The 12,555-nt window shown below is 40.5% G+C and overlaps 1 protein-coding gene across 8 annotated transcripts in view; it reads right to left on the bottom strand.

Moving 5' to 3' along the window:
* The window catches only part of KLHL24 (kelch like family member 24), a 48,978-nt gene extending 36,816 nt beyond the window's left edge, over window positions 1-12,162 (bottom strand). For 4 of the 8 annotated variants that reach the window (XM_004745093.3, XM_045088670.1, XM_045088671.1 and 1 more), the window contains exons 1-3: window positions 12,029-12,149; window positions 6,932-7,062; window positions 5,354-5,416 (exon numbers count right to left, since the gene is read on the bottom strand). The gene's annotated coding sequence lies outside the window, so the exon portion shown is untranslated. Of the gene's footprint in view, window positions 1-3,646; window positions 3,671-5,353; window positions 5,417-6,931; window positions 7,063-11,992 lie in introns of those variants that run through there. The other 4 variants (XM_004745095.3, XM_004745096.3, XM_004745097.3 and 1 more) reach the window with 4 other exon arrangements.
* Window positions 12,163-12,555: the final 393 nt, after the last annotated feature.

Below are 12,555 nucleotides of genomic sequence, written 5' to 3'. Positions count from 1 at the left end.
TTTATGTTTTTAAGGATTATGTATTTGAAAGAGAATGAGAGAGAGAGAGAGAACAAGAGAAGGGGAGGGTTAGGACAAGCAGACTCCGTGCTGAACAGAGAGCCCGATGTGGGACTCCATCCAGGGACTCCAGGATCACCACCTGAGCCGAAGGCAGTCACTTAACCAACTGAGCCACCCAGCCATCCCTCTCTCTCTTTTTTTAAAGATAATTTAGTGGGGTGCCTGGATGCCTCAGCTGGTTAAACAACTGATTCTTGATTTTGGCTCAGGTCATGATCTCAGGGTCACAGAGCCCCACAAGGGGCTCTCAGTAGATAGTCTGCTTGAGATTCTGTCCCTCTCCCTCTGCCCCTCCTCTGCTCTCTCTTAAATAAATAAATAAATAAATAAATCTTTTTTTTTTTTTTAAGGTAAGATTTATTTATTTATTTATTTATTTGAAGAGGGAGGGGCAGAGGGAGAGAATCCTCAGGTAGATTCCCCTCTCAGTGTGGAGTCCAACAGAGGGCTTGATTCGACCACCCATGAAATTACAACCCCAGCCAAAACTAAGAGTTGGATGTCTCACCAATGAACCACCCAGGTGCCTCAACTGTCTAAATTCTTCATAGAGATTTAATTTAAACCTCCCAACAATCTTATGAGGTTGTTACTACAATTAACAAGAAAAATTGTTTATAGCCTTAGGACTTTATCTTTATACACAGGATTAAGACAGATTTTTCTAAATAGGCAGAAACTATTTGTAAAGTAAGCGAAAGACTGACAGGGATAATTTTTACCCTCACTTCTACATTTAAGAAAACAAACAGAAAATTTTAAGTATTCAAATATTATATATTATTTTCAAAATGTATAACAAAGTTTATAATATAATGAAACTGTTATATAGCAGTGGAAACTCATGTAGAAAGCTTATTTAAATAAACACACAAATAAAAATAAACCTAAGAGAAAAAAAAAAACCTAAGAGAATGCTTATGAATAACTGTTTTTTGGAGCAATGTCAATTACTGGGTATTTAGTCAGTAAAATTAGTTTTTCTTAAATTTGAGGAAATATTTGTCTACACATACATTCTGGTCCTAGAAAGCCAAATTTTGAACTGTAATCTATTATGTTTTGGAGGTTTTAGGTAACAGATTTTCCTAAGAATAAAAATCTTCTTTTGTTCATTTTAGGCACACCTGGGTGGCTCAGTCAGTTAAGCATCTGCCTTTGGCTTGGGCCCTGGTCCCAGGGTCCTGGGATTCAGTCCCTCATTGGGCTCCTTGCTCAGCAGGGAGACTGCTTCTCCCTCTGCCTGCAGCTCTCCCTCCTTGTGCTCATTCTCTCTCTCTCTCCCAGATAAATAAATAAAATTTAAGAAGAAAAGCTTTTTTAAAAAAATCATTTTTTGTTCATTTTAATACCTAAATGAATAAAATTACATGAGTTTAAAATATTTTAAAATGTATTATCAAGAACATAAATGTATTAAATATATTTTCAAGAACTAAAAAAAAGGGAGATGTTTCCTCCCATCTCTCTGGAGATTTTCCTGACTAGAGAGTTCAAGTTTGCCTTATTGTAGGTCATTAAACTTCTTGGGTTATGGATGCCCATGCAAGTGGGTGCTACCCACAAATACATATACATGGGTTAAAATGTAGAAATTCCCTTATAGGGCACTTGAGTGGCTCAGTCATTAAGTGTCTGCCTTTGGCTCGGGTCATGATCCCAGGATCCTGGGATCAAGCCCAACATCAGGCTCCCTGCTCAGCGGGGAGCCTGCATCTCCTCCCTCTGCTTCTGCCTCCAGCTCCCCTTGCTTGTGCCCTCTCGCTGTCAAATGGATAAATAAAATCTTTTTAAAAAATTCACTTAGGGGCGCCTGGGTGGCTCAGTGGGTTAAGCCGCTGCCTTCGGCTCAGGTCATGATCTCAGGGTCCTGGGATCGAGTCCCGCATCAGGCTCTCTGCTCAGCGGGGAGCCTGCTTCCTCCTCTCTCTTTCTCTCTGCCTGCCTCTCTGCCTACTTGTGATCTCTCTCTGTCAAATAAATAAATAAAATCTTTAAAAAAAAAAAAAAAAATTCACTTATAATACATATCAATTCTAAATTGCAAGCTCCCAGACATGTGCACATATCTCAAATATACTTTTTTAAAAAAAGATTTTATTTATTTATTTGAGAGACAGCAGAGAGAGACAGAGAGAGCATGAGCAGGGGAGGGGCGGTGGGAGAGGGAGAAGCAGAGTCTCCGCAAAGCCAGGAGCCTGATGTGGGGCTTGATCCCAGGACCCTGAGATCATGACCTGAGCTGAAGGCAGATGCTTAACTGACTGAGCCACCCAGTGCCCCTCAAATACACTTTTAACATGAAGTTATCTCAATAATGGTTCAATACACAGAAACCTATCTCCCATAGGTGAGAGATCACTACTGTGCCCGAAGGCCAATTTTTGTTCTTGAAACTGAAAAAAGTTCAAGGCACATAGTATCACAAGTGATAACCATTCAATTATAATGAACATAAATAAATATGATATGGAATAGAACTTATTTTAACCTTAATGCTTTACCAAGCTAAATTCATGATTCACTGATTCATGGTTGAATCAGTCATAAAACAGCTTCCCAAATAAAGAATTTATCTTCAAATCAGCTTACTTAAATTCTTACTGTGTTTTAGATTAAAACAAAATTCACAAATTATTGTTTTTGATTAGTGATATTATTACTGGCATTACTGACAACATAAATTTTCACCTTTATACCTTTCCTGTTCTACATTTTTGTTCTCTCAGTATTTGAATTTTTTTTTAATTTATTCATTTATTTTGTGGGGGCAGGAGCTCGTGAGCCAAGGGAGGGCTAGAGGGAAAGAAAGAGACAGAATCCTAAGCAGAACTGCACCAAGCTCAGAGCCAGAAGCAGGGTGCAATCCCACAAAGCCAAGATCACGACCCAGGCCAAAATCAAGAGTCAGATGCCCAACTGACTTAGCCACCCAGGTGCCCCTTCTCAATGTTTAAATGAAACAAAATAATGCAACAGAATACAAACAAAATGCAAAACAAAATAACAGACTATAAGGACTAAGAATTTCCCTTTTGGCTAAAAGGGACAAGAAAGAAAACAAGTGAAAAGATACTCTGCTTTCTGTATCCAATAATCTTACTGTGTCTGGTATTTGTTACCTAGTATCTCTATCTGATAAATTTGGAGATAATAGATTGAGCAAGTTATGTATTAATATAAGGCTGATTAGACCTTTGTAGGAGTTAAAGGTTTGTCTTTCATGTTATTTTCTGCCTCTTATTCTTGTAGCTGGTTCCTTGACTGTTGACTGACAAGAGGTCTTCCACTGCTTTCGCCCAGTGTAAAACTGAAAATCCTGACTATAACAGCTATAAAATCACCTGCTGCTATTACAAAGTATTCAACAGCAACAAGATACTTGTTTACTGCTTTGTACTTGGGGAGGCTATCTCACAGATCTGGGCTGTTTCCTTCCAAGCAGCTTTGGCCTAGCTTTTTGTACATCCTCACTTTTGCTAGACTTTCTGACAACTCTCCCATTAACCAGTGTCCACAACACGAAATGTAAACTCTTCCTATACAGGGTAAATAATTCACGCAAGAAGATCTTAGAGGGTACCTGGGTGGCTCAGTGGGTTAAGCCGCTGCCTTTGGCTCAGGTCATGATCTCGGGGTCCTGGGATCGAGTCCCACAGCGGGCTCTCTGCTCAGCAGGGAGCCTGCTTCCCTCTCTCTCTCTGCGTGCCTCTCTGTCTACTTGTGATCTCTCTCTGTCAAATAAATAAATAAAATCTTAAAAAATAAAAAAGAAGATCTTAGAAATAGGAGAAGTATTTCAAAGTGTATCTTTTGAGCTTCCAGATTTAATTTACCAGCTTTTGTTTTCCCATTTTACACAAAGTATTTTATTTTAACTAGTAATGGTTGAAAATGTGAACACAGGTTTAACCACATCTCAGAGTACAGTATCTAATATAGGTTCAAGATTTATAATAAATGAATTTATATACAATCAAGCAAACAAAACATAAATAACAGGTAGAATTCTTCTAAAAATTTAACAAATATCAAAGCATCATCATTCCTTTCAGGAAAAAGTAAGCAACTAAATAAGCATCTCTAACCAAAGTAAGAGGGAAAATGTTTGTTCCAAAGAAATACAACGACAAAGTTTTATCTAGATAAAGGTAGCAAATGCAAGGGTGATCAGACTGTCATGTCAGTGCCTGACTGCCAGTTGCATGATTTGTCTAGAAAAGGGAGTATCTTTCTTTCCCTTGCTTACGTCTTCAGGAGCTTTATTTCTTTTTTCTTTTCTTTTTTTTTTTTTTAAGATTTTATTTATTTATTTATGAGAGAGAGAGACAGTGAGAGAGAGCATGAGCGAGGAGAAGGTCAGAGGGAGAAGCAGACTCCCCATGGAGCTGGGAGCCCGATGCGGGACTCGATCCCGGGACTCCGGGATCATGACCTGAGCTGAAGGCAGTCATCCAACCAACTGAGCCACCCAGGCGTCCCAGGAGCTTTATTTCTGAAGCAATACTCTCACTTGAGAGGAAGATTTAAAAAAAAAAAATATTTTATTTATTTATTTGACAGAGAGAGAGAGATCACAAGTAGGCAGAGAGAGAGGAGGAAACAGGCTCCCTACTGAGCAGAGAGCCTGATGTGGGGCTCGATCCCAGGTCTTTGGGATTATGACTTGAGCTGAAGGCAGAGGCTTTAACCCACTGAGCCACTCAGGCGCCCCTGAAAGGAAGATTTTTAACGAAGGATTTTTCTGGTTAAAGGTACTCTAGGGTTTATTTCCAACTGCAGAACTCAAGCATGTTGTAGATCTAATTCCTGACTGCTAGGTAGAGATTTAAAATTATTTTTGGCCTGTGTCTCAGAAAAATGAGGAGAATTTCCTTAATATCTCCATTTTCTGTAGAAAAATGTAGAAGAGGGACTGTTTCCTTTTATAATCTTGAGGACAGAATTGTTTCCCAATACACTGACAGGCTTAAGTAATCCCTGGTTAAAGAAAGGAAAATGGTTTGGATTCTCCAATAACAATGCTTAGTTTTGTTTTTCTTTTTTAAAGATTTATTTGAGAGAGAGAGAGTGAGAGAGCATGCAAGTGGGAGGGGTAAAGGGAGAAGGAGAAAGAATCCCAAGTAGATTCCTCACTGAATGCACAGCCTGACACAGGGCTCAATCTCAAGGGCCCTGAGATTACAACTTGAGCCAGAATCAAAAGTCAGACACTCAACCAACTGTGCCACCCAGGCACCCCTTAGGTATTTTATAAATATTATAAATGTAAATATAATGTAAATAATACCTTTTTAGCATTTGTTTGACCAAATCCCCAGTCAAAATATTTGTGTTGTTTTAACTTCCACACCTAAAATAAATGGAGAACAGCAATGTATTATCAGATACTAATCACTCAAAGCATAGTTGGCTTTACTTGCTAATATGTTAAAGAAGTTTTTAGCCTTCAGTTTCTGACTTCTACATAGTTTAAAAGTTTACTTTTGCATAGGAAATCACTACTGAATAACAATTCCTTAAAGCAAATTAATAATTTTATGCTCTTTTACATACAAATTAGTTTCCTTATTGGTCAACTTCCTTACTTGACAATATTATCTTGGAGTAAAGTTTCTTGAAAGATGAGTAAACAAAGATTTGTGTCAATAGCAAGTTAACTGGTGGCACTGAGATGACAAAATATATATCCTGTGACTATTCCACTATGGCTATTTGAAGAGTAGCTGGTAGTTGAGGTCTCATCTGAGTTTGGGGTCATTAAATAATTCTGAGTTTGTCTATCAATAATACAAAAATTGACAGTTTAGTCATTATGTATTATAAAACTATGGAATCAGTTTGAGAAAATCAGAAAATATCTTGGTAATTCAAGAAAAAATTCGTTTTTAATCCTTAGTTATCTAGATTATCCATATAGAATCTCAAATAATTATTTTAGAATATATAAATGCATTATTATACATGCATTTTAATGCATTAATATATATTATTTCTTCTACTTTGTTAAACCTTATAAACTTAGTACCTGTGAAAACCAATTAATTCAGCACAGTTCTTTTTTTTTTTTCTTTTGAAGGATGGGAAGGAGAGGAATGCTTAAGAGAAAGTACTAGAACCCTGAACTGTGCAGAGAACAGCAATAGTAATTAAACACAAGTGGTTCTGGTGTCTGGCCCAGATATCTACAAACAGAACTCATAAAGTGTTAAAAAGGCAAATTTTTAAAAGTTGATCATGAAAACCAAGATATGAACTACTCATTTTTCCCTACATATGTACACAAATACATCTCTATGCCCTGATTATACTACAATTGTAAAATAGAAGTTATTTTGAACATTTCCTTACTCCCAGAAGTAAGTATAACTTGGGTGTATCCCTGGTAAAGAATATTTCAACTTGGTCAAATTAGGAGACTGTTAATCCTAGCTAAGTAAGTGGTTTTTTTCCCAATGGACAATAAAATCCTGAGCCAATGTAGGCATCCAAGTCAACTGAAGAAATGTGTTTCTGTCTGGCACTGGGATCATAAATACTGGATTCAGATTCAATTCAAGACTCTATAGGGCTGGTGTACCTAGCTGGCTAGGCAGAGCATGTAACTTGATCTCTGGGTTGTGAGTTGGAGCCCCACACTGGGTATACAGTTTATTTAAACAAACAAACAAACAAAAAAAGGAGAACAACAACTACTCCAGGACTGATACTAAAATAGATTCAAATTTTTAGTGTTTTGCTAGTAGAAAACACAGATTGGAATAGATTTTTCTCATGATTGACCTGGTCTAGAATTACTACCTTAAGGAGTAGAAGGGCAAGGCAATTCACTAGGGCATTTTGAGTGGAGTTTTAAGGAAATACTTACCAGCCTAACAGGTAAAAGCAAAGGACAGAGGAGGTCAGTGTACAAAGCCCAAAGGAGTTATAATATCAGAACTGATCTAGAATGTAGCTGTACTGCAACTAAGCCCAATTTTTCTTCAGAATGCAGGAATCCTATACAAAATAAAGAAATTATCATCAATCTTAAAAGATTGTGTGGGTTAAGGAGGAGCTTTTAAGACAATACATACCATATAGCAAAGGAAACCAACATTTTCACTAATGTGGTCCCTACAACTAGTGATAGTGAGCTGTCACATACTATGTTCTACGCTACATTTTCGCAAATTTAACTTTGAGTGCAGAAAACAGCAATGAGAAGACTAACCAAGAAGAGGTTTATTTTTAATATAAAGCTATATAGATATAAAGCAAAAGAAAGCCAGAAAAGTATAACATAGTAAGTCCATTATTTAAAAATGACTAGAAAATTATACTTAACATGGTACTACATAAAATCATGCAGATTTTATATATTTTTATACATTTTATATTTTTATACATTTCAAATACTTTCACCCGATTTTCACAAAAGCTAATTTATTTATTTGAACCATTCTATTTAATGACTTTTTAAAAACTATAAATTTACACTCTTAAAATTTCAATTTAAAGCTTTACTTTGGGGGCGCCTGGGTGGCTCAGTGGGTTAAAGCCTCTGCCTTCGGCTCAGGTCATGATCCCAGGGTCCTGGGATCGAGCCCCACATTGAGCTCTTTGCTCAGCAGGGAGCCTGCTTCTTCCCCTCTCTCTCTGCCTGCCTCTCTGCCTACTTGTGATCTCTGTCTGTCAAATAAAATAAAATAAATAAAATCTTTAAAAAAAAAAATAAAGCTTTACTTTGGGAGCATCTGTAAAACTGAACCAAGTTTTACAAATTCAGTATTTAAAGTCCAGTCTTCAAGGTGTTCTTTTCTTTTGAGGGGAGGAAGAAGAGTTTATTTTACATAGCTAAATAAATGTTTATTTTACACAGCTAAATAAAAAATAAACAGTAAATAAACAAGATGTTATTTTCAACATTTTAAATGTTGAATCAAGAACACATTTACCATCAGACATTAGAAACCAACTGACACTTCAATTTCTTTCCCTAGGATTAGAGCAACAAGTGGTTATCCCTTGTTGACTAGAATTCAAATGGTGAATACATTCTGATTAATGAGAGAAAAAAACTAAGTGTCTAATGATGAAAAATTTAGCAGTGCTTAAACAATGTGTCAGACTTAACAATATGGTCCTGTAACTAAAAAAGAATATGATCTTAAATAACAGAACAAAATAATCAAATACCTTCATTCAGTGTTTCTCTCCCTTGCCTTAAAACTTTTGCATACTAATATTCCCCAACCCACAAAGGAGGAAAAAAATGTTAATTATCAAACATCACACCTACTATCAAGCTCCCTATTAAGCCAATTCATGCTTCTCACTAGACTTAACCTGTAGACTTAATGTCATTTGGTTTTACCCTGCTAACATGTTTCTTTTAGAAACATGGTATTTAATACATTGTTCCATATTAAAATCAAATTAAATCTGCAAGGACACTACCTACTGCTCTGCCACTCGACCAGACCAAGTTTAAGATCTAGTATTTTGGATGACTTCTTTATGTATAAAATATCTTTGTTAGTGATTTATATTTACCTTAGGGGTGACAGAAATTATTTACAGAAATAACTTTTAGAAACTATTGAGTAAAGAGTAAAACCTAATCACTCTTTTTAAAAGTAGGCTCCAAGCCCAGCGTGGAGTCTAATGTGGGGCTTGAATTCACAACCCCAAGATCAAGACCTGAGCTGAAATCAAGAGTTGGACACTTAACCAACTGAGCCACCCAGGTGCCCCAGGCCTAATCACTTTTAAACATCATTTAGTAGACTTTAAGATGTGCCAAATGCTGAAAAATTATAAACCCTTGGGTAATGAATTTAGGCAGAATGACAAACTCATCAATTAAAAGTTTAGCTATTGTGTTTTTAATAGTAGAAAGAATAAAAGTTTCAAAATATCAAGTTGTCAGATGGCCACATTTTGTTTTAGTCACACAATTAGGATCATATAAAACTTCAGTTAGATGGATATACTTATAAGCCTATTTTATTTACATTTGTCAGCATACAGTCCATACCTAAATATTTATTGAAAAAGGATGTCTCAAATTTCTAGGTAAAAGTATATATGGGGCACTTGGGTGGCTCAGTCGTTAAGCATCTGGCTTCTGCTCAGGTCATGATCCCAGGGTCCTGGGATTGAGCCCAGCTGAGGCCTCCCACTCCCTGCTCAGCGGGAAGCCTGCTTCTCCCTCTCCCACTCCCCCTGCTTGTGTTCCTGCTCCCCCTGTCTCTCTTTCTCTCTGTCAAATAAATAAGTTAAAAAAAAAAGTCCAGTCATTAAAGAGGTGGAGTGTAGGGGCACCTGGGTGGCTCAGTGGGTTGGGCCTCTGTCTTTGGCTCAGGTCCTGATCTCAGCGTCCTGGGACTGAGCCCCACATCGGGCTCTCTGCTCAGTGGGGAGCCTGCTTCCCCACCCCCCACCTCTCTGCCTACTTGTGATCTCTCTCTGTGTCAAATAAATAAATAAAATCTTAAAAAAAAAAATAAAAAAGAACGCATGAAGTCTCTGGTAGTTGTTTTATAAAAAAAGAGGTGGAGTGTACAGTATAAAAAGTATATACAAAAAAAGTATTTACAAAATAACTAGAAATAAAGTAATAATAAAATAAAATAAAAAGAACTAAAAAAGTATATACAAAATAAGTATAAAAAGGTATATACAAAATAACTGCTGTCATTTATTTAATAGTATTTATTTTTCACAGGCTTGACTTTTGGGTTTTAATGAAATGGCAGAAAAACAAGGAAGTTTGTTTTATTTTTAAGTATTAAGGTTTTAGCAACCTGAACAAAAGGTAGGAAAGTTTAAATTAAAGCTTAAGAGCCTTAACTCATTTCTTTTTCCTGTTCTGAGACAAAGTTACAGGCTTTGTCTAGATAAGCAAGCTTCTGAGTGTTGATTTTAAAAAAAGGTTAGAGGTTTGCAGTTTGTACTTATTTATATGTTAAGTGTCCTCAATGCACAAGTGAAGAGACAGTTTGGGATCACAGAAGCTCCCTTCTGGTGTAGTCATCTCCACTTGAATATTAAAAATATATTAAGAGTGCGTAACAAATGAGAGCTGTTCATATTCAGTTCCTGCTTCACCCAGGGAACTCCATCTACCTTCTGCAAATATGCATTAGGTCTTGGGTGAATTCTTACAAATTTACAGGGAAAGAAAAATCTGATAAAGCCCAAGTACACTATTAACTTATGAAATTAGGCAAACTGCATATTTTCTTGGAGATTTTACTAACGTGGGTAAATATATGACTGTGCCATAGTCCTCTTAAAAAACAAAACAAAACAAAACAAAACACAACACAACAGGCTCGCTGCCGAGCAGGGAGCCCGATGCGGGGCTCGATCCTGGGATCGAGACAAAGGCAGAGGCTTTAACCCACTGAGCCACCCAGGCGCCCCTAAGCTGTATCTTTTTAAAAGTAGAATTCTAATTTTAATCTTGGTCGACGCGGGTCAGATTTTAAATGTTTTACACTCCTTATAAAAATCAAACTCAGCTGGTGGTCCTAAAAGGCCATAGCTGCAAATAGTAAGCGTAATTCTTCAAAAGCTGCTTGGAAGCAAGTGATTAACCACTAAACTCAATTGTGAATAGTCATTGCCTCAGAGGTGAGTGAGGCATCCTAAAATATGGCGTTAAAGTCCTTATTTCGCTACTTAAACCTTGTTTACAGAACCAGCAAAGACAATTTCGCAAGAGAACTTCCTTCCCACCATCTCGGTAATAAAGCGGCACTAGTTAAAGGGGGCTAATTTTCCGGTCTTCGAAGGGAGCTGCCGTCCGCTGCAGTCCCAGAACTGCCTAAGGCTGGGGCAGAAGCGGCGGCGGTCACCGAGGAACAACAAGGTGGCCCGTCCTAGAACGCCAGTCCTTCCGCGCGGGAACGCGCGCCGCTAGCTACAGTTGGGCCGCAGCGGCACCAGAGGCGAGAACGCGCGTTTCCGCGCGTCCTCCAGATCACCTTCAAGGGGGCGGGGGAGAACGGCTAAGGGCACAGCGACTAGACGTCCGCCAATAAACACTCGGAACTTGCCCCGTCGTCCCGCCCACAGTCCGCCGCAGGCGCCCAATCCCAGCTGTAGTAACCGTCTGCGCCTCGAGTGTCCAGAACTTGGGGGCGGGAACATTAGGAACTAAATTAAGAATCCGCGTCCGGGACTGGTAGGAAGGTGGGGAGGTTAGGCGGGGACTCTGCAGGCTAAAAGCCTGCGCCCCCGCCCGCCCCGACTCCCCGGGGACGGTCGCTCTAGGGCCGGGTTCCCGGCGCTGGCTCAGCCGCCATCCGTGGTAAACAAAGGCTCACGGGGGGTGGGGGCGGGGGTAACGGTCAGGTGACGGTGCCTGGCACATTTCGCAACTGCTTTAATGGGGCTTCTCTGGCCCGATGCCCTGAGACCCACCTTGACCCCCTCAGCCCTCCCGAACAGGACCAATGATTGCCCCCACCAAACGAAACGTATTGGCTCGAGACCTTCGCATTCTTAGTGCTTCCTTCGATTAAAAAAGAGCAGCGCCTGGTTCAAAGCCCATTGGCAACATGCGGGGGCCGTCCGCCCAGCCCTGTGCACCAGCTGCCCCTGCCCCTGGGGCAGAGGGGGACCCGCACCTGCTACCCCCAGCCCCGGCGGCCATGCTCCTCCCAACCCGCCCCCGGAGGGCTGCGCCAGCAACGCCGCGGTTCCGGGGCGGTAGTGCCAGGAGGCGGGGGTGCCCTCCCTTCAGGACTGCCGTTACCGCGACGGCACTGAAGGAGACCCCGCGCCCCAGACAGAGACGCTGCAAGTCCCAGCCTCAATCTCTCCTCAGACCCCACGTCTGGCTCCGAGACGCTGGCCAACGCCGGCTTCCCTCCTGCAGGCACCCCCATGGTAGCGACCTCAGCCGCCCCTCCGCCCCCGGTTCTAGTCGGTTCCTCGCCTCTCGGATAGTTCCGGAGCTGTCATCCCCGGGTACCTCTCAGCGAAGGCTGGAAAGAGCCAGCAGCAGTGGCCAGCAGCGGCAGCTCCTGACTTCCCTCAGCGGCTGGCGGCGCAGCGCTCTCTCCAGCGCCGGCGTCTCCCTCCAACCACCAGTGTTTGCAGCAGCTCACAACAAAGGAAACATGTGACCGCCGGGGCCAAAACACTGAGCGTCACCGACCCCTGGCCAATCCGAGTGGGCGCCCCCTGCCCTGGGGCATCCTGGGATATGTAGTTTCCACTCCGGGGGCGCCTGCCGGGGCCGCTTGGGTTTCCCGCTATAGCGCGGGTGTCTGTGCGGAGTGTGAGGAAACCCAGTCCAGGGGTTGCTGATTCGGAAACACTTTGCTTTAGTTAGAGACGGGTTAAGGAAATCCATCCATGTTAGGAGCCTTAGTGAGAAACCTGAGTCGTATGTTTATTGCCACGTCCCAAGGCAAAAGCACATTACCAAGAATTCTCAGAATTGGGCCGAGGACATAGAGATCTTTTTATTTGACCCCTTGATAAACAATCGGGAAA

The sequence above is a fragment of the Mustela putorius genome, unplaced genomic scaffold (genome assembly GCF_011764305.1).
Source record: "Mustela putorius furo isolate JIRA1106 unplaced genomic scaffold, ASM1176430v1.1 tig00003834_pilon_pilon_pilon, whole genome shotgun sequence".
Lineage (NCBI taxonomy): Eukaryota > Metazoa > Chordata > Mammalia > Carnivora > Mustelidae > Mustela > Mustela putorius.
Note: the sequence above shows the minus strand (reverse complement) of the source record. Positions and strands in the feature narration are given on the sequence as shown.